At 40.4% G+C, this 26,347-nt stretch overlaps 1 protein-coding gene across 20 annotated transcripts in view; it reads right to left on the minus strand.

Annotated features, from left to right (window-relative positions):
* ARB2A (ARB2 cotranscriptional regulator A) overlaps nucleotides 1-24,218 on the minus strand; it is a 409,235-nt gene extending 385,017 nt beyond the window's left edge. For 8 of the 20 annotated variants that reach the window (XM_069590133.1, XM_069590125.1, XM_069590139.1 and 5 more), the window contains exon 1: nucleotides 24,018-24,218. The gene's annotated coding sequence lies outside the window, so the exon portion shown is untranslated. The remainder of the gene's footprint in view (nucleotides 1-24,017) is intronic. The other 12 variants (XM_069590122.1, XM_069590120.1, XM_069590123.1 and 9 more) reach the window with 3 other exon arrangements.
* Between the last annotated feature and the right edge of the window lie 2,129 nt (nucleotides 24,219-26,347).

The following is a 26,347-nucleotide window of genomic DNA, read 5'->3' on the forward strand; positions in this document are numbered from 1 at the left end:
CTGAAAATAACATTTTGTTAAACTCATTTCTATTTGTTTAAATGACAAATGCTGAAAATACTGCTTTTTCTGCTTGAGAGTTAAACTTCCTTTCACTGAAAAACAGATGTTGATTCAACCATCCTTTATTGGTACACAAATTAGCAGCAAGAAAATTATAAAGCTGCCTGGACTAACAAAGAATTAGCACCAATGCTTAGCCTAAGTATATATTTAAAGGCCTATCCTTGATTTTAAATAAGCCTGCATTGTGTTCATTTGAAATAGTATCCACAAATTTTAATGCAAGACCTCAGGCACTACTTAAGCCCCAGGTAATCACAAGAAATCCAACAATTCATAAGTTGGCAGTGCTTCTGTAAACTCGTGCCATTGCTCTTCATGTGGCTAATGGGCTTGGTTTTGCTGTTAATGAAAATATTCAAATATTTTAGTATTTGTTCACGCAAGCCTGTTTTAACACACACACACATACACATATTACAAGGATCCCAAAGTAGGCTGCAAGCTTCTAGGGCTGACCCTTTAAAAACTACTAAGTCCAACAATATTATTTAAAAGAATTTTAAATCAAGATTCAAAACACAAAATCATAAAACTGGAAGGGTATGGAAGTGGGCTTTTTCAGTTTTACCCACTATTTTAATAATGGTCATATACTAAACAATAGACACTAGGCTTGGGTAAAATCCTGAAAAACTCCAAACCTAACTTCTCTTCCCTTTTTAAAATGATTTCTTTCACAATCAACATTTTGGATTAGACTTCTTAAACTGAAGACTCCTACTGTGATTTAATCAATGAGCCAGCAAAACTGTCAGTTCTAAATAAGAACCATTCAGAAGAAAAAGCAAGAAAAGAAGTGTAAACTCTGAGGAGCATAGAAATTCTTCATCTGACAAGATATTTTGTTGAATATGGAACATGTAAATTTAAAAAAATGGTTTCAAATAATAAATCAGTTAACAAATATGAAAAGAGTAGAATTCAGACACTTATGCCAAAATTTTATTTATATTTTCAATTTTCATGGAAATTCACTCTATCAGGACCTCTGCAGTATAGTTTTAATTTTTTTTTAATTTTATGAAGTGCTTGGTCCTTCATTTATATATTTAAAATTTTAGATCTAGCTAATATTCATATGTTTTTAAAAAATGAGTAGAAAATAGAAATTGGAAAATGCTAAATATATTCACTTGCCAACAATAAACCAAAAGCAAAAGTTTTGTAATTATGGAATGTATAGGAAAAAACAACCTTCCTCAAATGTTTTGCAGAAATTGAAAACAAGTCTCAGGCAGTAATACATCTTAATAAGTAAGGTAACCAATGGCTCTGTAATTCTGCAGGTGAATATATGCATCACACTTCAAGGCCAAATTACCTAAAACAGGCATAAGTGATCAAAGCTCTGAAAATTGTGCTGTAATTTCCTATAGGGTCAACATTCAGAGAAAAACAAAAAGTAGTTGAGCTCTGAGAAAAACACATTTTATGATGACAGTCTAAGATGCTCTAAAGAAAAGTATTTTCTTATTTTTATAGTAATCGTAATTAAATGTGTAACTCAATTTTGCTAAAGATTTTTTCCATGTTTTCATAAGAAAATTTATTGCTTAATTTTAAAAAATGAAGTTTAAACTTAAGACAAAACATTTTCACTCTGAAACATTTCTCACTCACTAATTACTATTATGGAAATACTCTCCTCAAAGAGTGTGCTCCTTAAGTACATCAGGTATTTTAGCTCTTGTATTTTATATTAGGGGCTTTCCACGTGACTCAGTGGTAAAGAATCCGCCTGCCAAAGCAGGAGACGCAGGTTTCATTCCTGGGTCAGGAAGATCCCCTGGAGAAGGAAATGGCAACCCACTCTAGCATTCTTGCCTGGGAAATCCCATGGACAGAAGGGGCTTGGTGGGCTATAGTCCATGGGGTCGGAAAAGAGTTGGACACGACTTAAGTCACTAAACAACAATTTTATATTATGGTCAAGTTGTATACAGGCCATACTGCCTCAGAAGATAGGAGCTATCTTACTCATACTGACATCTCATATATTATGGGCTCATAAATATTGACTGGAACAGGGCTTGTTTATAAAATGATCAAAGCCTACCAACGCAAACAATATTCCCAAGCAATAAAGAGAAGAAAGAGAATTAATGCAAAAAAAAGTCTCTGGAAACTCCTGGTGGTTCAAGGGTTAGGATTCCGTGCTTTCACTGCCAAGGGCATGGTTCAATCCTGGTTGGTGAACCAAGATTCCACAAGCTGGGCAGTGTTGCCAAAAATTAAGTAAGTCCTTACTTTATTTTTGAAACTGTATGCACAATTTTATTAAACAACTAATACTAAATGACATTCTTTAAAATGAAAGCTATGAGCTAATCTAGATAAAGTACTTAAATAAAAAATATTGATACTATTATAGGATATGGTAGGATTTAGATGATATATAGTCAAGGTCTTATTCAGAAAGAACTAATAAACAGTTGGAACAAAACACACAGAAACATACAGTTTACATTACATATACATATATATATATATTCAGATCTTCATTGAAACGGAAGCAATGCACACTAAAAATAATAGCCATAAGTAAAAACAGTATCACTCCATTATCAGTCGGGTCAGTGCCTAATACAATAGTTTAGGGATTCGATAAAGCTAGGTTCAAATATGTGGCATAGGTTTGAAGCATAGACAGAACTTTCTTTTTCTAAGTGTCAAATTAATTTTAGGATTTCAGAATATTCTGAATCGCTAAGTAGACCAGTAAACATCAGGGCTGCATAAACATCTACATGGAAAATGTAAAGGATATACGATCTTTTAAAAGTCAGACCAAGAAAAGTACAAGACTGATCAAATGGGAAATATCTCAATGAGGATGGCAACAACAGAAAAAAAGGCATTCTCCCTTAAATATCACTGTAATTTGCACCTTAAAGTCAATATGTAAACAATCCCAGCTGGTTTATTTACACAGATTATACACATGTGACAGACACAGGCAAACTAGCTCATAAACGGGAAAGGGAAGAACCACAAGATTTCAGACCACATAAACAGTATATAAATTCTGACATTTTCAAAACTGACTTTCCATTCCAACCACTTGAAATGCAATGCCAGGTAAACAGAAGAGAGTAGAAAAAGCATGGACTAAAACGTAGGGAGAAATGAGGATGGTGTTACTTCTACTTTCCAAGCATTTCTCACTAAAAAATAAGAAAGGTCAGTTTCAGGAGTGGAGAACCAAGTGCAAACCACCACAGGTTAGAATAAAACCCTCGAGCTCTTCTCAGCAATCTGCCTTATATGTAGGACAGACAGATTATCAGTGATTCCCAAAGTTCACTGAATAATAGATTAATGAACGAAACAAATCAAATACCACGTTACCTACCCTATCCACATCTTAATTCACCACTGAATTTTAATGCTTTATAACTATTATGAATATCACATGGACAGTTATTTATCAAATCATATCCAGTGTCAAAAGAAGGGAACATAACGTAACCCCAAGTTTTATAAGCCAGAAGAGTGTCTTCCCCGAGAAAAGGCAAATTATCAGGCTGAAGAAGAGTTATGACCGCAAAAGTGATGAGTAATGAGTGCAACATCAAAAATGTTGAAAAACTGAATTCTTTCCCCCTCAGACCATTAACAAAGCAAAAAGGCCCACTTTACTACTAAGTGAATTAAGAAACTTAAATATGTACATGGTACATAAAATGCAGTATTTGACAGGCTTTGCTCATTAACTTATGAATCATCCTCATGTGCTCAGTCATGTCCAGCTCTTTTCTGACCCCATGGACTGTAACCCACCAGGCTTCCTTGTCCATGGAAATTTTCAGGCAAGAAGACTGGAGTGGTTTGCCATTTCCTCCTCCAGAGGATCTTTCAGATCCAGGAATCGAACCCACGTCTCTGGCATCTCCAGCACTGGCAGGCAGATTCTTCTTACCGCTGAGCCAGCTGGGAAGACCTGATTTATGAATACCCACTTTTATCATTAACTAAATTGAGAGAAGTTAGTGTAGATAAGACAAATAAAATGTAATCTCTGATTAAATTTGTTCATAAGTTTATTACAAAGTGAACTTTGGACACATGGGTAACCCGCCTGCCCTACACACGACGCTTAAGCCGACATACATGGCTATGGGGAGAAATCAAGATGACATTGATTCAATTGAATTATCTGTTTGGAAAAGGATAAAAATCAACTCTTACCTCACATCATATATAAAAACTTATTCAACATAGGATCATAGATCATAGACAAGAATATAACACCTAAAGTTATAAAAATTTAGAAGAAAATACAGGAGAAAATCTTTGGAATCTTAGAGTAGGCAAAGTTTTTTCAGTCTGAAAACAAGCAAAAACCCCACAAGTTATAAAAGGAAAAAATTGATAAGCTGTGCCTCATTAAAATTAAACATGTTTGCTCTTCGAAAAAATAACATTAAGAAAATGAAAAGAAGCCACAGACTGGAGGAAATACTTAGATGACAGAAGAAAAAAATTTTTACAAGTCAATAATAAGATAATCAAACTTAAAAGCAGGCAAAAGATTTAAATAGCTATCTCTTAAGAAAAGACATACAAATGACCAACAGAAAATGACAGGAGAAAACATTTGGAGATGATGAAAATATTCCTTATCTTGATTGTGATGAGAATTTCAAGGACATATGCTAAAACAACATCAAATTATATACTTTAAATATGTACAATTTATTGAACTTCAATTATACCTTAATAAGATTACAACAGATAAAAGTGAAAAGATTTTTTAAATGTAAAAATAAATGGTAATTGGCATGATTTATTCTATTTCCCTAAATGCTTTACATGTTATGGTAGTACTCATTCCATGGAGAATGATATACATACCCTGTGGGTAGAAAATAATATAACAAATTTATTAACTATTACTTGAGGAGGGATTATTTTGTTACATTTCAGCCAAATCTTGTTATTTATTCCAACAGAAATTAGCAAATAGAAATATAGAAATATACAAATAGAAAAATAACCTAAATATCACAAGTATTTAGCTTTAGCTATAATTGCAACAACTATTAAGGAATGCATAACACTGTAAACCAGAAAAACAGCTCTAATTATTGAAATTTCAAACAGTCATATACTTTCTTAATACATTAGAAATAATTAGATTTCTAATCCTACTACTCAAGTCAACTGAGCAATATTTACATACCTGAAGACAGCCAAAAAGAAACTTAAGCTGATCTTCAGTGAATGTCTAATAACTTACATAGATTCTGGAGAGCCGTGGAGTGGATAGAGACACGTGGTATTTCATGAAAAAGCTTGAAAACTAATCACCTCTGCTGAGTCAGCAGCCCCAGCCTACAGTTCCTAGTCATTGTTCCGTTCACTCACTTAACGTGTGTCAGTCGCTGAGTTGCGACTCTTTGCGACCCCATGCACTGCAGCCCACCAGGCTCCTCTGTCCGTGGGATTCTCCAGGCAAGAACACTGGAATGGCTTGCCATTCCCTTCTCCACATTCACTTAATAAAAATTTATCCAATGCCTCAAACATACCAGATTCTGTATTTGACAGAAGCTATGCCAAAAGGCAATAGAACATATGGTCATATGCCACTGGAGCCAGAATGCCTCTACTTAAATTTTAACTCTGCCATTTCTTCTATATAATACCTAGGGCAAGGTACTTAACCTCAGGTGTGCAGTTAAGTCGGCAGGCTTGGGATGTCCAAAACCTGTGCATTGTAAAGAAAGAACTTACCCTTGACTGGCTTCTGAGAGATGCCTATAAGCCTTTGGAATACCACGCCTGATAACAGTATCCTCATAGACCTGAGGCCTTGGGCCATGCCATGCAGTTTATAGTAACCACATGATTTATGGTGAATGCATGTTTTTATTCCCTGGATCCTGTGGCATGCTGTATCAGATTGATCTCTGTGGGGGCTGGTCACTGAGTTAGTCATGTCTACGTGTTGTTGTTTCTATTTAGCCACTAAATCACGTCTGACTCTTTTGCAACCCCCTGGACGATAGTCTGCCTGGCTCATCTGTCCACGGTATTCTCTAAATAAGAATACTGGAGTGGCTTGCCATTTTCCTCTCGGGGGGATCCTCCCAACCCAGAGATCAAACCCTCATCTCCTGCATTGGCAGGCAGATTCTTTACCACTGAGCCACCACAAAAGCCCCCAGTGTCTGTGTGACTAACACTCAAAAAACACTCTGGACATTAAGGTTCAGGGGAGCTTCCTTGCTTGTTAACACCTTGCACTTGTCACATACTGTCGATAGAAGAACAAGACACTTTCTGTATGACTGTTTAGCGAGGACAAGTGGAAGCTAGTACCTAGTCTCTCCTGGACTCAGCCCTATGTGGTTTTTCTGTTTGCTGTTTCTAATCTCTATCCTTTCACTGTAATAAACTGCAACTGTGAATTTAATAGCTTTTCTGAGTTCTGGGAGTTCTGCCAGCAAACCATCAAACCTAAGGGCAGTCTTGAGGACCCTCAATACAGTAACCTTGTTTCCACATTTAAAAAATGCACTTTATATTAGTACCTACTTAAAGGATAGCTGTGGGGATCAAATGAACTAATGTGTGTTAGGTTCTTAGAACAATACCTGGCATGTAATGTTTGCTGCTTCTCACGCTGTTACAAAAATAAATGGTCCTAGCAACTGAACAGCTTGGTCTAGTAAGAGAGGCCATTAACTAATCAAACTACAAGTGCGGAAACAGTATGCATCATGTTTCAAAGGAACAAGGAGCATCACTTCTTCTTTCCGACTGTATATTCCTTTAACCTGATTCCACATTCTTAGAATCTATTCCCACACTCAACTCTCCAGTTTCTACAAACTGAAAAAAATCACACACATCTTTGTGGTTTAATCTTTTTACCCCACCCTCTGGGGTCTGTTTGGACTCGTCTGCTTGCAGGTCTAGAAGAAACGGAAGATGGGGGGGATAAGAAAAGAGGAAGATCAGCGACCCACTGCGGGCAACTCAGGGGAGGCCGCTGCCAGGCTCTTCCGGCCAGAGGAGACTGACCTCCTGGGAAGGCGTAGAAGGGCTGCTTCTCCTGGCGAAGGAGGCTCAGCAGAATCAGAGATCCGAGGTGCCCAGCTTCCTCAGAGTATGCGTTTATGCACCCACCATGATGATCAAGGTCCAACCGTTCCTTTAGGATTGCAAATTCAAACTGTGCTGTAATTCAGTCAACCACGTGATGTGCCTTACAGAAGTCTCAGTACAGCAACTCCTTATTTTAGGGCAACCACAGATACCAATTTTGGTATCTGCAAGTGGAATGCTGTCACACCAAAACCTTAAATGTGAGAATGGCTTTGGAATCAGGCAGCGGGGGGTCTGAAAAAAGTGTTAGAGAAAGCCTACAGCATCCATCCCACTGAAGAATCTGTTAATAGAAGCCCCATGGTCCTTGATAAGGCTGTGGGTGAGGACCTGCAAGAAAGCAAAGTAAGTGTTCCTGGAACTTGAGAAGGGGTCTGTTATGTAATGGTGGCAATTTTAGTGTCCCACAGAATTATACGAAAAGCAGAAAATGCACCTAAGGAAGTGATTGATCTAACAAGGAGACTTCTACCTAGAGTGCTGAATGTGCCACCTGGTTCTTCTTGCTGCTTATACTCAAATGTGAGAAGCAAGCAATATATTAATAAAAGAACTGTTAAACAAAAAGAAGCCACACCGTGCACTGCAAAAGATATCGCCAAGGAAATGAAAAGACAAGTCACAGACCAAGAGAAAATATTTTCAAAAGACATATCTAATAAAGGTATCTTACTCAAAATATATTAAGAATTGATGCTTTTGAGCTGTGGTGTTGGAGAAGACTCCTGAGAGTCCCTTGGACTGCAAGGAGATCCAACCAGTCCATCCTAAAGGAAATCAGTCCTGAATATTCATTTGTAGGGCTGTTGGTGAAGCTGAAACTCCAATACTTTGGCCACGTAATACAAAGAACTGACTCATTTGAAAAGACACTGATGCTGGGTAAGATTGAAGGTGGGAGGAAAAGGCAATGACAGAGGATGACATGGTTGGATGGCATCACTGACTAGATGGATATGAGTTAGAGTAAGCTCCAGGAGTTGGTGATGGACAGGTAGGCCTGGCGTGCTATAGTTCATGGGGTCGCAAAGAGTCAGACACAACTGAACGACTGAACTGAACTGATGAAGAATTAAAAAATGGGCAAGAGACCTGATAAGTACATCCTGACTAAAGAAGATTACAGGTGGAAAATAAGCTTACAAAAAGATGTTTAACATCATATGTCATCAGTTCAGTTCAGTTGCTCAGTCGTGTCTGACTCTTTGCGACCCCATGAATCACAGCGTGCCAGGCCTCCCTGTCCATCACCATCTCCCGGAATTCACTCAGACTCACGTCCATCGAGTCCATGATGCCATCCAGCCATCTCATCCTGGGTCGTCCCCTTCTCCTCCTGCCCCCAATCTCTCCCAGCATCAGAGTCTTTTCCAATGAGTCAACTCTTTGCATGAGGTGGCCAAAGTACTGGAGCTTCAGCTTTAGCATCATTCCTTCCAAAGGGAATTGCAAATTAAAACAATGAGATACCACTACACAACTATTAGGATGGCTAAAATCCTTTAACATTGACGACACCAAATGCTGACAGGGATAAAGAGCAACAAGAACTTGCTTTCATTGTTGGCCAGAATGCAAAATGATACAGCTATGTTGGAAGACAATTTGACAGTTTCTTACAAAATTAAACATATTCTCACCATACAACCCAGGATCACGCTCCTTGGTATTTAGCCAAACTAGTTGAAAAATTATGTCCACACAAACATCTGCATACAGATATCAACAGCAGTTTTAGTCATTATTGCCAAACTCAAAAAGAACAAAAGTGTCCTTCAGTAGGTGAATGAATAAATCAATTGTAGTACATTCATACAAAAGAATGTTATTCGGCAACACTTAAAAAAAAAAAATGGTATCAAGCCATGAAAAGACAGCGAGGAAACTTAAAAAGTGTATTACTAAGTAAAAGAAGCCAACGTGGAAAGGCCTGCACATACATACAATTCCTACTCTTTGATATTCTGGAAAGGGCAAAACTAAGGAAACTAAAAAGATTAGTGGTTGCCAGGGGTTAGGGAGGAAGGAGGAGTGAATAGGCATACTAATGAAGATTTTTTAGGGTAGTGAAACTATTCTGTATGATACTCTGATGGTAGACACATACCTTTATAGATATGTCCAAACCCACTAAATAAACAATACCAAGAGAGAACTCTAATGTAAACTACAGGCTTTGGGTGATAATGATATGTCAATGTAGGTTAACTTGGAAGCAAAGTTATGACAAATCTAGACAGCATATTAAAAAGCAGGGATATCACTCTGCTGACCAAAGTCTGCATAGCTAAAGCTATGGTTTTCCAGTTGTATGTACGGATGAAAGAGCTGGATCATAAAGAAGGCTGAGTGCCAAAGAACTGATGCTTTTTTGTTTGTTTGTTAGAACTGATGCTTTTGAAATGTGCTGCTGGAGAATCTTGAGAGTCCTCTGGACTGCAAGGAGAGCAAACCAATGAAGCCTAAAGGAAATCAACCCAGAATATTCATAGAAGGACTGAAGCTGAAACTTCAAGACTTTGGCCATCTGATGCAAAGAGCCATTTCATTGCAAAAGACCTTGAGCTGGGAAGGACTGAAAGCAAAGGGGAAGCAGGCAGGAGAGGATGAGCCGGTTAGATAGCATCACTGACCCAACGGACACGATTATGAGCAAACTCCAAGGGATAGTGGAGGATAGAGGAGCCTGGTATGCTGCAGTCCATGGAGTCACAAAGAGTCAGACACCACTTAGTGACTGACCAATAACAACAGTAATAGGTTAACTGACTGTAACAAATGTAGCGCCACTCTTGATACAGAATTTTATAGCAGGGAAGGCTGTGCGAGTCCAAGAGGCAGGAGGTAGATGGGAAATCTCTGAACTCTCCACTCAACTCTGCTGTGAACCTAAAACTGTACTAGAAAATACAGTCTATTAAAAAGAGAAAAAATTCCTCTCCAGAAGACAAATGACGCTGAGTAAGAAATGTCTTCTAAGCAAATCCAGGACACTACCAGGAAAACATGGTTCAAAGATGAAGCTGAGTGTTAAATACTAATATATCAATACATTAAAGGCGATACCTTAGAATATTAGTCAGTCAGACAAAAGGCCCTTTCAAGAGAGTAGAGTATGCCTTACTGATTCTCTCAAACAATAAAGCTTCTAGAAAGCTTACAGTCATTGTCCCCCAGCCTAATAAGCAGGAGCCTGAAGTATACAAGGATTTAACTTTTAAAACGTATGTGTAGTTGTGGCATTTGTCTAACTAAATAAATGTACCTCAATAGAATTCACATCTCAATAGAATTTACAGAATATCCACAAGATGTCTATAGGATTTTCAATACATCTTTTAATTTAACATTTAAAAGATTTAATACATCTTAAATGAAAAGAGATTTTGGGACACTACAGTTTTACCAGTAGGAAGCAGATGGAAAAAACCATTCACCTGCAAACACCTACGATATTTTATGAAAAAAAAAAAAGGTAAGACCAAGAGTATAGATGGCAAAGCTGTAAACATGGATAACAACTCCCATGGTTGAGCCCTATCAATACTGCCCATCTGGATTTCAGAAATGCTATGAGCCAGTGATGCCTTTGTGTCTCCCATTTTCCCCCTTAAGAAACAAGAACATCTACAGAAGTTACCCTGTGCCTGACCCACCACTGTATTTGGGAGGTGGGGCAGATGGGTGAGAAGAGACAAGTGGAAATGAGTGAACTCAGAAGCTATGCTGAAGGAATGACCTTCAAGGAACCCCACCTACACCTGGACCTGCCTTAGATGATGTGGTTCTGGACTTCAAGGTGATACAGTCATAGAATGAGACATGTGATGGCCTTGGGAAGCAGTGAGCACACTGTATACGGGGAAAGGACAGGAACCCCTGCAGGCTGGGGGGCAGACAGTGGCAGGCAGCCTTCCACTCTTAGGAGTCACGCCTCCACAAAGTAACCTCCCACACCGACCAGAGCTGACCTGTATGACCAACAGTAAACAGAAGCGACAGTATCACTCTTCTGAGACTGTGGCTTCCATCCTCTGTGTGCTCTCCCTCTCTAGGATCATTCACTCTTGAGAAAACCATGTTGTGAGCAGCTGTATGGACAGAGGGGCCCGTGGGATGAGTGAGGGAAGCTTCCTGCCAACAGTCACATGGGCGCACATTGGAAGCACATGATTCAGACCAGGTTAGACTACAGATGACAGCAGCCCCAGCTGACACCAAAATTCCAACCCTGCGAGGGATCCTGAACAAGAACCTAGCTAAGTGAAAAGCTCAGTCGTGTCTGAGTCTTTGCAAACCCACAGACTGTGGCCCACCAGGCTCCTTGGTGTATGGGATTCTCCAGGCAAGAATACTGCAGTGGGTAGCCATGCCCTCCTCCAGGGGATCTTCCCGACCTGATCCAAGGATTAAACCCGGGTCTTCCACACTGCACGTAGATTCTTTACTGTCTGGGCCACAAGAACCTAGCTAAGCTGCTCCTAAATTCCTAACCCTAAGAGAACATGCAGATAACAGATGTTCTTCATTTTAGCTGCTAAATTTTAAGATAACTTGTTACACAGCAACAGACAACAAATATTCAAATCCCCAGCGAACTACTGCACATCACTTTAGCTCCCGGATTCATTTATTTTCATTATCACTGACTAAATTGCTTACTGATTTTCCAATTCAGCAATAATTTATTTTCCACATGGGAAAGGAGCTTCTTTTGGATTTTCCAAAGCAAAAATGCTGCTTTCTCCCATTGTTTTTGGATTTAAAAAAAAAAAAGGAAATTAGCTTTAAAAACTCATTTTCAGTGTTAGGGATTGATCTGGCTCTAAGTCTTTTTTTGTTGAAAGAGAAAGACAGAAAAACCTTATATTTTTAACTGGAACAGTTAGAAACACAAACACATATGCTTGTTTGGATAAAAATAATTATACACGTTTTTTTATTGAGGAAAAATATTCAGAATAAATAAACTGTTTTAAATAAATAGCTTAGTTTGAATGATAAAATGGAATCATCTAGTTTGTTAGAAGTACTTGCAGTGTTCCTAAGGCAGATCAAATTTTCACCATGATAATCACTCACACTGCTTCAAAATGAAATAATATCTGCAAAAAATACTTTTATCATAATTACCTCTGAAATATATTAGCATGAATTGATTTTATCATATTAGTCACCTAGAAAAAAGTAGGAAAATATCCCAAAAGAACAAGATACAGATCAAAAATGCTTTCCTACTGGAGAGAAGAGGTCCAAAACTATCTCCAGTAAGACCAACTTTGCCATATCTCAGAACCAAACCTAGAGTCATTCTGCATAAATTCAGACCACAATCCAATCTACAGGAAAGACCCTACCATCTATTATTTTTCATTTCATTTTTCCTTTTTCCTTTCTTCTACTTTCATGTACCAACTTTTTTGCTCAATCATTTTAGATGGTATGTAAACTAAAAGTCCTCTTGGAGATCTCTCTGATCAAATTCTTTCAAGTTTTTGAGCAATTTCAGGCGATTCAACTTTAAAGTGGGTCTAAGGATAAGCCTCCTATCCTTATCCCTCAGAGGGCAGACAGAATGAAAACCATAATCACAGAAAACTAATTAAATTGATCACATGGACCATAGCCTTGTCTAGTTCAATGAAACTATGACCCATGCCATGTAGGGCCACCCAAGACGGGTGGATCATGGTGGAGAGTTCTGACAAAATGTGGTCCACTGGAGGAGGCAATGCCAAACCACTTCAGTACCTTGCCTTCAGAACACCATAAATAGTATGAAAAGGCAAAAAAATAGGACACTGAAAGATGAACTCTCCAGGTTGGTAGGTGCCCAATATGCTATTAGAGAAGAGTGGAGAAATAAAACCAGAAAGAATGAAGAGAAGGAGCTAAAGCAAAAACAACACCCAGTTCTGGATGTGACTGGTGATGGACATAAAGTCTGATATTGTAAAGAGCAACACTGCATAGGAACCTGGCATGTTAGGTCCATGAATCAAGACAAATTGGAAGTGGTCAAATAGGAGAAGGCAAGAGTGAACATCAACATTTTAGGAATCAGTGAACTAAAATGAACTGGAATGGGGGAATTTAACTCAGATGACCATCATATCTACTACTATGGGCCAGAATCCCTTAGATGAAATGGAGTAGCCCTCATAGTCAACAAGAGTCTGAAACGCAGTACTTGGATGCAATCTCAAAAATGACAGAATGATCTCTGTTTGTTTCCAAGGCAAACAATTCAACATCACAGTAATCCAAGTCTATGCCCTGACCAGTAACACTGAAGAACCTTATTTGAATGGTTCTGTGAAGACCTACAAGATCTTCGAGAACTAACACACCAAAAAGATGTCCTTTTCATCATAGGGGACTGGAATGCAAACGTAGGAAGTCAAGAGATACCTGGAGTAACAGGAAAAATTGGCCTTGGAGTAACAGGAAAATTTGGCCTTGGAGTAACAGGAAAATTGGCCTTGGAGTAACAGGAAAAATTGGCCTTGGAGTACAAAATGAAGCCGAGAGAATGCAGGGGTCATAGCAAACACCCTCTTCCAAGAACACAGGAGAAGGCTCTACACATGGACATCACCAGATGGTCAATCCTGAAATCATACTGATTATATTCTTTGCAGACAAAGATGGAGAAGCTCTATACAGTCAGCAAAAACAAGCCCAGGAGCTCACTGTGGCTCAGATCATGGCTCCTTATTGCCAAATTCAGAATTAAATTGAAGAAAGTAGGGAAAACCTCTAGACCATTCAGATGTGGCCTAAATTAAATCCCTTACGATTATACAGTGGAAGTGACAAACAGATTCAAGGGATTAGATATAATAGACAAAGTGCCTGAAGAACTATGGAATGAGGTTCATGACATTGTACAGGAGGCAGGGAACAAGACCATCCCCAAGGAAAAGAAGTGCCAAAAGGCAAAATGGCTGTCTGAGGAGACCTTACAAATAGCTGTGAATAGAAGAGAAGTGAAGGCAAAGGAGAAAAGGAAAGATATACCTATTTGAATGCAGAGTTCCAAAGAATAGAAAGGAGAGATAAGAAAGCCTTCCTCAGCATTGAATGCAAAGAAATGAGGAAAACAAGAGAATGGAAAAGACTAGAGATCTCTTCAAGAAAATTAAAGATACCAAGGGAACACTTCATGCAAAGATGGGCACAATAGAGGACAGAAATGGTATTAACATAACAGAAGCAGAAGATATTAAGAAGAGGTGGCAAGAATACACAGAACTGTACAAAAAAGATCTTCATAACCCAGAAAACCACAATGGTGTGATCACTCACCTAGAGCCAGACAACCTGGAGTGCGAAGTCAAGCGGGCCTTAGGAAGCATCACCACGAACAAAGCTAGTGGAGGTGATAGAATTCCAGTTGAGCTATTTTCAAATCCTAAAAGATGATGCTGTGAAAAGTGCTGCACTCAATATGGCAGCAAATTTGGAAAACCCAGCAGTGGCCACAGGACTGGAAAAGGTCAGTTTTCTTTTGAATCACTAAGAAAGGCAATGTCAAGGAATAGTCAAACTACCACACAATTGCACTCATCTCACACGCTGGCAAAGTAATGCTCAAAATTCTCCAAGCCAGGCTTCAACAATACGTGAACGGAGAAGTTTCAAATGTTCAAGCTGGATTTAGAAATGGCACACGGACCAGAGATCAAATTGCCAGCATCCACTGGATCATGGAAAAAGCAAGAGGTTCAGAGAAACAACTATTTCTGATTTGTTGACTAAGCCAAAGCCTTTGACTGTGTGAATCACAATAAACTGTGGAAAATTCTGAAAGAGATGGGCATACCAGACCACCTGACCTGCCGTCTGGGAAATCTGTATGCAGGTCAAGAAGCAACAGTTAAAACTGGACATGGAACAACAGACTGGTTCCAAATAGGAAAAGGAGTACATCAAGGTTGTATATTCTCACCCTGCTTATTTAACGTCTATGCAGAGTAGATCATGAGAAATGCTGGGCTGGATGAAGCACAAGCTGGAATCAAGACTGCTGGGAGAAATATCAATAACCTCGGATATGCAGATGACACCACACTTAAGGCAGAAAGCGAAGAAAAACTAAAAAGACTCTTGATGAAAGTGAAAGAAGACAGTGAAAAAGTTGGCTTAAAGCTCAACATTCAGAAAACTAAGATCATGGCATCTGGTCCCATCACTTCATGGCAAATAGATGGGGAAATAATGGAAACAGTGACAGACTTTATTTTGGGGGGCTCCAAAATCACTGCAGATGGTGACTGCAGCCATGGAATTAAAAGACGCTTGCTCCTTGGAAGAAAAGTTATGACCAACCTAGACAGCATTATTAAAAAGCAGAGACACTACTCTGCCACCTAGATCTGTCTAATCAAGGCTATGGTTTTTCCAGTAGTCATGTATGGATGTGAGAGCTGGACTATTAAGATAGCTGAGTGCCAAAGAATTGATGCTTTTGAACTGTGGTGTTGGAGAAGACTCTTGAGTCTGTTGAACTTCAAGGTGATCCAACCAGTCAATCCTAAAGGAGATCAGTCCTGAAATATTCACTGGAAAGACTGATGCTGAATCTGAAAGTCCAATACTTTGGCCACCTGATAGAAAGAACTGACTCACTGGAAAAGACCCTGATGCTGGGAAAGATTGAAGGCAGGAGAAGAAGGGGAAGACAGAGGATGAGATGGTTGGATGGCATCACCTTCTCGATGGACATGAGTTTGAGCATGCTTTGGGAGCTGGTGATGGACAGGGAGGCCTGGAGTGCTGCAGTCCATGGGGTCGCAAAGAGTCAGACACAACTGAGTGACTGAACTCAGGGAAAACTGAGTTCAATGAACTCCTAACATTCCTCCGCTAGAGCACAAGAAACCTAATCGCTGATTAAGAAAAAAAAAAGACCATAAATTGGTGTATTAGTCTGCTCCAGCTGTCATAGCAGAGTACTGCCTGGCGCAAACAAAGGACTTTATTTTCTCACAGTCCCGGAGGCTAGAAATCCCACAACGTCTGACAGCGTTGGTTTTTGGTGAGAACTTTCTTCTTGGCTTTTAGACAGCCACCTGTTTGCTGTGTTCTAACATGGTAGAGAGAGAAATCAAGTGAGGTTTCCAGTATCAAGACACGAATCCTATCAGATCAGGATCCTACCCACATGAGCTCATTTAACCTTAATTACTTTGGTGGGGTTAGAGCTTCAAATTATGTATTTTGCGAGATGCAACTGACTCCATAGCAATTAGAAGGGATGTCATGTTTAGAAGCATTTGTGTTATAACATTCTTGATACTTTTCCAAACAGCCTCAGTCTTAGAAGAGAGATTACTTCAACATCATCAGTTCCTGTGGCCCTGCATTCAAATGCTGAAGCCATTTTTGTTCCTAATCAGAGGAAGGAAGAAGCAGAGAAAGGAGATGTGAAAGGCTTTGGCCAACTATAGAGTTTGATGCGACAATCCTAATGCTGATTACAAGTGCACAGGATGCCCAAAGTCCATTCAGGCCTGATAATTCTCTAGAAAATGTAAATAACTCACTGAAAAATTTTCATACTCATGACTATGGTTTAAGCATGATTAAAGTGAGGGAAGGGAAAAAACATATAGGACAAAGTTGAGAGTACAAACGGAGCTTCCGATGTCTTCTGTGAAGTTGTGTTGTTGTTGTTGTTTAGTCACTAAGTCACGTCTGACTCTCTTGCAGCCCCATGGACTGTAATCCACCAAGCTCCTCTGTCCATGGGGTTCTCCAAGCAAGAATACGGGAGTGGGTTGCCATTTCCTTCTCCAGGAGATCTTCCTGACCCAGGGATCGAACCCACGTCTCCTGCATTGGCGGGCAGATTTTTTACCACTGACCCTCCTGGCAAGTCCCTCTGTGAAGTTTTGGATATTACTCTCTGCTGACTATATGGCATAATATGCACTGACTACTGCCAACCTGGAAAGCTTGCCGGAAACATGGTGTTCAGAGTGGTTGTTTTTTTTGGGGGGGGTGGGCTGGGGTCGGGGGAGTCTCCATTGCATAGGCATGACTGACTGACTGCTTACATGGCTGATCTCAGTTTCAATGTCAGCTGATACCAAGGGAGTCAAAGTCCCTACACTAAAGTCACACAGTCTTTCTGGCTATGCGCAGCCTCCACTCTAATCATCCTGTTAGACAATGTGATCCAAAGTCCCCAAGCACAGCAAGACACCATTCAGAAACTGAGGGCAAAAACCAGGCCTCTTCTGGGGCAAAGCTAAATTATTTGTCACACAGGAGACAAGAGAAACCATTCAATAGTTTCTGTTGGCTACAGAGGCAAGTCCAGAATCCCATGACTTGATTCCTGTTTCACCAACTCCATCTCTCATAACAATCAAACTTTCTACTCGAGTATTTGCAAATTTGTTTTAGTTTTTAAAAAATACCACACAGCTGACAGCTATTTCTTCTGTTTAGAAAGCTTTTTCACTTTATTTTTAAATGACTTATTCTTAAGTTTTCAACTTAGGTATCATTGTCTCTACCAAGTCTTGCAAAAACCCCAGGTAAGGCACTGTGCCTCTCCCATACCATCCTATACATACTCCTATCATAATACAAATATTTTGCTAAAATCTTGTCTTTATAGCAGACATCCCAACCAGCACATAAGATCCTCAAGTATGGGATCCAGACTGCCTTATGACTAGGCATCCATCTTTTACGGATTCAGATAACTGAGACCCTGCCTAACTATTTCCCTGTTTTCCTTGCCTCATATTTCAGTTCATGTAGATCTTGGGCCTTTTCCTCTTCCTGTGTCTCCCCACTTCTTCCCATCACTTTTGAGATAAGAGTCCAATCCCTGTTCAGCTATAATACCTGTTGACAGACGCCCTTTCTTTTCTGCCAGTACTTTCCCTGCTTTCCTGATCTGATTCTTCCTCTCTTGTTGACCAACCAATTCCTGGATCTGACCACTCAAGATAAATACTTCAACTACATTAATGGGTATTAAGACAAATGAACTGTGATGATTAATTATTTCCCAAACTACCTGAGTTACTGTAAGAGTCACTTCCATAGTATAGACAAAGACATGATATCAAGAATAATGGGGTAATTCAAGTCAAGAGAATATCTCAGTTACTAATTAATCAAACTTTTTAGTTTCTTAAACTGCTTTACCTTGAGTTATAATTTTGGTCACATGTCTAGCTTGTTCCATGTTCTTTTTTTTTTTTTTTTCCCATGTTCTAAACAAAGGACACAGTGCTAAGTTATGCTTTTCAGATGAAAAAGATATCACACTGCTTCATTACCTTGGATATTAACTCTGAATTTTTTTTTTAAATAGAAGTACTGTGTCTGTTGAGCCACATATAGTATGTTCCCTGCTGCCTTCTTACACCGTATCACATATGATGGCAATGATTAGCAGGCGATGGGAAAACCAGCCACATCCACAGCCATTAGCAGTTATACTATTGGGTACTAGTTGCTATCATTTCCTTAATTAGCTACTAAAGGGTCTTAAGAGGCCCAAATCCACAGTCTTAGTCTTATCAACCCCTCTCTAACCACTAAGCAAATCAACCCTAAGTATATGATCAACCTAGACTACACCTGAAATTAATATCCAATCTGCTATAAAGAAATAGAAACATACAATAAATGCTTTGCTTCAGTGATCAGTCTTCACAGTGATATTTTTCTTTACAACAAATATTATCTGTTATCTATATTGCAGTATCTATATAGCAAAAATGAACCATTCTCCAAAAAAGGAGACAAGAACACAATATCAGATTAAGTAGCAGAGCACTGCTACCTCTAAATTATCTTTAATTTAGCTGTGAAACATTAAGCAAGTCAGTCATCTGGTACCTCATCCGCAGCAAATTCATAGAATGATACGCAAGAGTGTGGTACAATTTTTCATTCAGCACTTTAAATCAAAGCGTAGTAATTAACTTAAATAAGCTTTATAACTGAAATAGCTAAATGCAGTACCCACAAAATAGTTAATAAACGATAGTGTAAAAAACATTCAACAGTTTTAAAAAAAAAGACGCATTATCTTATACTAAAAATAAAAAGTCCTTCCTTTCTTAAACGGATAAATTAAAAATAATTTTTAACAATGTTGAACATTGTTAAACTACAAAATCAGTCATTAAATAACTCAATTAAACCTCACTGCTCTATGGCTGGAGATGATATGATATACAGTCTGAACAACTTAAGTTTATTTCTGTGGGCTGTATACATCGCACACCCTCCAGATACTAAGTGTTGAACCAGATGAACTGACATATGTTACCTGGTAGACAGTTGGTGCGGAGAAGGCGATGGCACCCCACTCCAGTACTCTTGCCTGGAAAATCCCATGGGCGGAGGAGCCCAGTAGGCTGCAGTCCATGGGGTCGATAAGAGTCGGACACGACTGAGCGACTTCACTTTCACTTTTTACTCTCATGCATTGGAAGAGGAAATGGCAACCCACTCCAGTGTTCTTGCCTGGAGAATCCCAGGAATGGGGGAGTCCGGTGGGCTGCCGTCTATGGGGTCGCACAGAGTCGGACAAGACTGAAGCGACTTAGAAGCAGCAGCAGACAGTTGGTGATGGACAGGGAGGCCTGGCTTGCTGCGATTCATGGGGTTGCAAAGAGTCAGACACGACTGAGCGGCTGAACTGGAACTGGACTGAACTGGACCTGGTATACAGTAGGTGTGGCTGCATAACGTAAGGCCAGCTGGCTGATTTCAGAACCACACGCTGAAATGCAGGTGGTTTGCACTCCCGCCCTGTCCCATCCCCTTCCAGTCTGGGGAGCTGCATCACTGTCTGTCCTTTCGTTGCCAGGTCCCCTGTCTTCTCCTGTCAGTTCCAGGGCTTGGTCCCTTAATGTCACTGAACTCCTTTGCTATTCTCCATCTAGCCACATCCAACTGCTACCTAACACATCTTTTCTCTGTTTCTTCATCATTTTTCTCTCTTCTGTTTCCTGCTCTTCTCAGCTACCAGAAACAACAACACAAGAGTGATCTACTTCACAGCCACAGTCAGCTAATCAATATATTCCTTCCCATCTAAAGAAAAAGAGAAAAGAATCAAAGCAGGTCAGGATGATTTTTGGCTTTTCAGAACTTTTCATCACAGTCTGATACCCAGAAGTTCATTCATTGTTATCAAAGTTATTTCATGGTTTCTTTTACTTCTAAGTTTGGAATTACTACAGGTACTTGGTCTATAGAAAATTTAAGTTTTGATAATTATAGCATTTTAAGGTTAAAAAGGTAACAGAAGACAAGGTGGCTGCTTTCTCAACCCTTAAAAAAATTTACTGCCAAAAAACCTGCAAAATTTTCTATTAAGATCAGACCTTAAGGGGAGTTCCTGGGTGGCCTCATGGTTAGGATTCCAGACTTTCATTACCATGGCCTGAGTTCAGTCCCTGGATGGGGAACTGAGATGCTGCAAGCTGTGTGCCACAGCCAAAAACAACAAAAAAAAATAGATCTTAGAATAAATGAACAATGCTCCAAAGAAGGACATAAAAATAGGGCCAAAAAGCAGATTAAAAGATACTTAATATCACCAATCATTAGGAAAAATCAAAGCCACTGAGATATTACTTCATACCCATTCAGTTCAGTTCAGTTCAGTCGCTAAGTCATGTCTGACTCTTTGCGACCCCATGAATCGCAGCATGCCAGGCCTCCCTGTCCAGCACCAACACCCGGAGTTCACTCAGACTCACGTCCATCGAGTCAGTGATGGCATCCAGCCATCTCATCCTGGGTCATCCCCTTCTCCTCCTGCCCCCAATCCCTCCCAGCATCAGGGTCTTTTCCAATGAGTCAACTCTTCGCATGAGGTGGCCAAGGATGACTATTATTATTTTTTTTTTAAAGAGAGAAAATATGTCTGGCGAGACTATGGAAAACTGTTGGTGAGGATGCAGAGGAAATGAAACCTCTGCACTGCCAGAAGGAAGGTAAAATAGTGCAGCCCTTGTGGACAGCAGTATGGCAATTTCTAAAAAATTAAATACAGAATTAGCACATAATCCAACACTTCCACTTCTGGGTAAATAACCAAAAGAAATGAAAGCAGGAGATTAAAACAGATATTTGCACACCCGTGTTCACAGCAGCATTACCTGCAATAGCCAAACGGTGGAACCAACACAGTATTCACAGACAAACGAACAGATAAACAAACTGTAGTCTATATATACACAAGAGAATATTATTCAGCCTTAAAAAAGGAAGAACATTTAACATGCTACACCATACATGAACTTTGAAGGCACTATGCTAAACAAAATAAGCCAGTCACAAAGGGACAAATGTCATATGATTCCACTTATATGAGATATCTAGAGCAGAAACCGAAGGCAATGGTACCCCACTCCAGTACTCTTGCCTGCAAAAATCCCATGGACCGAGGAGCCTGGTGGGCTGCAGTCCATGGGGTCGCTAAGAGTCAGACACAACTGAGTGACTTCACTTTCACTTTCCACTTTCATGCACTGGAGAAGGAAATGGCAACCCACTCCAGTTTTCTTGCCTGGAGAATCCCAGGGACGGGGGAGCCTGGTGGGCTGCCGGCTGCCGTCTATGGGGTCGCACAGAGTCGGACACGACTTAAGCAACTTAGCAGCAGCAGCAAAGCAGAAACAAAATTCATAGAGAAAGTAGACTAATGGTTGCCCAGGGCTGAGAAAAGGGGAGAATGGGGAATGTTTAATGGGTATGGAGTTTTGCTTGGGGAAGATAAAAAAGTTCCGGAAATGGATGGTAGTGACAGCTGCATAACAACGTGAATGTATTAATACTTGATGCCACTGAAGTGTACACTTAAAAATGGTTAAAACGAATGATTTTATGTTATGTGTATTTTACCACAATTTTAGAGAAAAAAGAATGAAAAGTTGACATAAGTTAGCTTTTTTCACTCACTACTCAGCTATCCATAGCCACTGTACAAACCCAATTTGATCCTAAAACAGACAGGACAAGTTATGTAAATGTGCTAATGCGAGCTTGGAAACATCTCTACATATCTGAAGACATCAGATTCTCCTCATAGAGGTCTGTCGGGGAAAGCTGAGAAAAATAGGCTGTCAATAAAAAAGGTCACTTATGGTCACACAAATCACTGAATATTCTTGAGAATTTTAAACACTGATGCCTGCATGCCTAGATCCTTGCTATTCCAAGATATACCAAGATATTCCAAGATATACAAAACATCTTCCTTTTCCGAGCCTGAAACATACCACAAAGCTCCAGAGCTCACTCTCTGATTTCATCCAGATCTCTGCTCAAAAGTCCTCTTATCAAAGAGGCTGACACTGACCACACTATTTAAAAGAGCATGTTCCATCATTCTCTCTCCCCTCAGTGTGCTTTATTTCTCTTCATAGCTCTTACCACTACTTGATATATTTACTTGCTAATTGTCCTTCTCTATCCACAATGTAACTTTCAACACAAAGACGACCTCTTTTGTTTGCTATTGGAAACCCAGCACCTAGAACACTACCTGGCATGCTGAAAGTGGCCAATGAGTATCTGTTAATTGAATGACTGGATAGATGTTTACAGTTTCATAGGTCATATTGCTCTCTTGGCGTTGGTACAATTTTACCATTTACCAGCATTGTAGTAGCCACTGCCTCAAAGCCAATCCAGAGTATCCCTGGTTTAGGCTTTACCATTAAGTTGAAGGAATACTTAGTTAAAGAGTCAGATAGAAGCCTGGTAGCAGCATGTCAAAAAAAATGCTCCTTGACTTTCTAAATCAGTTCAGTTCAGTCAGTCCCTCAGTCGTGTCTGACTCTTTGCAACCCCATGGACTGCAGCACTCCAGGCTTCCTTGTCCATCATCAACTCCCCGAGCTTGCTCAAACTCATGTCCATGGAGTTGGTGACGCCGTCTAACCATCTCATCCTCTGTCGTCCCCTTTTGACGTTCGTTTTCTAAATACATTACATAAATACAGTGTATCTGTTCCTCCCAATGAGGGATAAAAAATAAACACGAAGAATGTATCTCTAACAAAGCTTTAAGACAAAAGCTACCATGAATTGGATATTTCACGCATCTTGGTAAATGGTATAAGGCACATGGTAGCCTGAAAAACCATAGGATTTTTCCCTTTGCAACTTTTGAGAGGATTTGGGGAAATAGACAAATGAAGTATAGTCAAAAACTAATCAATTACTTGGCACAACGAATACACACTCCGGAGCTCTAGACGAATATACGTTAAACCTCTGGATGAGGGAAAGAGAAGACTGACTCCAAAATATATCTAACTTTATTTCAAATTCAAGTCTTCAATTATGAATGCATCCCAGTGAAGTGTCCCACCAGAGCTCATGCAAGTTACAAGTTTTGAGAGCATTTTATAACTGCACTTTATAGTCTTCCGTCTGCAGCGAATGATTTCTGATAAAGGTCTGTCAGGTAATGGTAATTTTCGCTGAAAAATCTTTAACCAGAAAACTGCAATACATACGCCCCCACCCCCCCTAACCTGAGAAAGCTTAGGAAGGCCCATTACGCTACAGTCTCCAAGTGGAAGGAGACTCATCCAGGGAACACACGTGTTCTGCCCCGCATTGAAAATGGGAATAGTAGGTGTTAAGCTGCCCATCGGCGAGGTCCCAGGCAGAGGGCAGAAGGGTGCGCAGGAACCACAGCTTGGCTCCCGGGTACCCTCCGGCCCCATCCGGCGGCAGCGACCCCCGCCCCAGATGAATCAAGGAGCCGGCCTCTTCCTCTTGAGTCCGGCCCGGGCCTGTCCCCTGCGAGCTCACACGCCGGCAAACGCTGGTCCTACCTGAACTCTGCCCCCAGCTGCAGGGCTGTGGGGGGAGGCGGGAGGAGGCGTGGCCTTCCAGCTCGCCAGTCGAACTCCCTCGTGCGGTTGTTATGACTTTCCCTCTCGGGAATCCGCGCCCCGATGAAGTTCAAGTTGCACTTCCGGGGTCCGTTGGGTACTGTAACGTCATCGCGCACGCGACGACGACGACCGCGCCCCGGCCGGAAGTGGGCGGGGCGCGGTCGCTGGGTTGATTCCCGGGGCTGTTCAATTCAGTTCAGTTCAGTTGCTCACTCGTGTCCGACTCTTAGCGACCCTGTGAATTGCAGCATGCCAGGCCTCCCTGCCCATCACCAACTCCCGGAGTTCACTCAAACTCACGTCCATCGAGTCAGTGATGCCATCCAGCCATCTCATCCTCTGTCGTCCCCTTCTCCTCCTGCCCCCAATCCTTCCCAGCATCAGTCTTTTCCAATGAGTCAACTCTTCGCATGAGGTGGCCAAAGTATTGGAGTTTCAGCTTTAGCATCATTCCTTCCAAAGAAATCCCAGGGTTGATCTTTAGAATGGACTGGTTGGATCTCCTTGCAGTCCAAAGGACTCTCAGGAGTCTTCTCCAACACCACAGTTCAAAAGCATCAATTCTTCAGCACTCAGCTTTCTTCACAGTCCAACTCTCACATCCATACATGACCACAAGAAAATCCATAGCCTTGACTAGACGGACCTTACTCACCAATGTCTCTGCTTTTGAATATGCTATCTAGGTTGGTCATAACTTTCCTTCCAAGGAGTAAGTGTCTTTTAATTTCATGGCTGCAATCACCACCTGCAGCGATTTTGGAGCAACAAAAAATAAAGTCTGACACTGTTTCCACTGTTTCCCAATCTATTTCCCATGAAGTGATGGGACCAGATGCCATGATCTTAGTTTTCTGAATGTTGAGCTTTAAGCTAACTTTTTCACTCTCCTCTTTCACTTTCATCAAGAGGCTTTTTAGTTTCTCTTCACTTTCTCCTGTAAGGGTGGTGTCATCTGCATATCTGAGGTTATTGATATTTCTCCCAGCAATCTTGATTCCAGCTTGTGCTTCTTCCAGCCCAGCGTTTTTCATGATGTACTCTGCATATAAGTTAAATAAGCAGGTGATAATATGCAGCTTTGACGTACTCCTTTTCCTATCTGAAACCACTCAGTTGTTGCATGTCCAGTTCTAACTTTTGCTTCCTGACCTGCATATAGGTTTCTCAAGAGGCAGGTCAGGTGGTCTGGTATTCCTATCTCTTTCAGAATTTTCCACAGTTTATTGGGATCCACATAGTCAAAGGTTTTGGCATAGTCAATAAAGCAGAAATAGATGTTTTTCTGGAACTCTCTTGCTTTTTCTATGATCCAGCAAATGTTGGCAATTTGATCTCTGGTTCCTCTGCCTTTTCTAAATCCAGCTTCGACATCTGGAAGTTCACGGTTCACATATTGCTGAAGCCTGGCTTGGAAAATTTTGAGCATTTCTTCACCAGCATATGAGATGAGTGCAATTGTGCGGTAGTTTGAGCATTCTTTGACATTGCCTTTCTTTGGGGTTGGAATGAAAATTGACCTTTTCCAGTCCGGTGGCCACTGCTGAGTTTTCCAAATTTACTGGCATATTGAGTGTAGCACTTTCATAGCATCATCTTTCAGGATTTGAAATAGCTCAACTGGAATTCCATCACCTCCACTAGCTTTGTTCGTAGTGATGCATTCTAAGGCCCACTTGACTTCACATTCCAGGGTGTCTGGCTGTACAGGGGCTGGAATAGAGAGGTCTGTGGGAGGTTGAGAGTTGCCCTATTATTTCCTTGTGGACACTCTTCACCTTTCTTTTACCCTTTTCTGCTAAAGTAAGACACTCCTTCATGGGTAACTTTAGAGGACAGGACACTGTGAAGCCTCATTCTCCGAATGGAATTTAAAAAAAACAATTGCAAGAGTGCTCATACAGCTAGTTGTCAACTCTCCCACACATGGTGTATCCCACTTCATTCAACTCCAGGAATGACTGGAGGTGGGAAAGTCTAGATTGGAAGATTAAATTTACCTCTAAGTTATGACTTATGTAAAGTAGGCAGTCAAGCATAGGCTCCCTAACCCTGCTGTTTTTCCTATCTCCTGGCTGCTAATAGGATAGATTGGAAACAGCTGTATAAAGCTATGGCTCCCATTGCTAACAGTGAGTTGGATCTAAACTCAGCCTTTATGGCAAAAATACCTGACAGTAAAAGTTACTCATGAAAATCCCCTAAAGTGAAAGTGAAGTTGCTCAGTCGTGTCCGACTCTTGACTCTTAGTGACCCCATGGACTGTA

The sequence above is a fragment of the Ovis canadensis genome, chromosome 5, assembly GCF_042477335.2.
Source record: "Ovis canadensis isolate MfBH-ARS-UI-01 breed Bighorn chromosome 5, ARS-UI_OviCan_v2, whole genome shotgun sequence".
Lineage (NCBI taxonomy): Eukaryota > Metazoa > Chordata > Mammalia > Artiodactyla > Bovidae > Ovis > Ovis canadensis.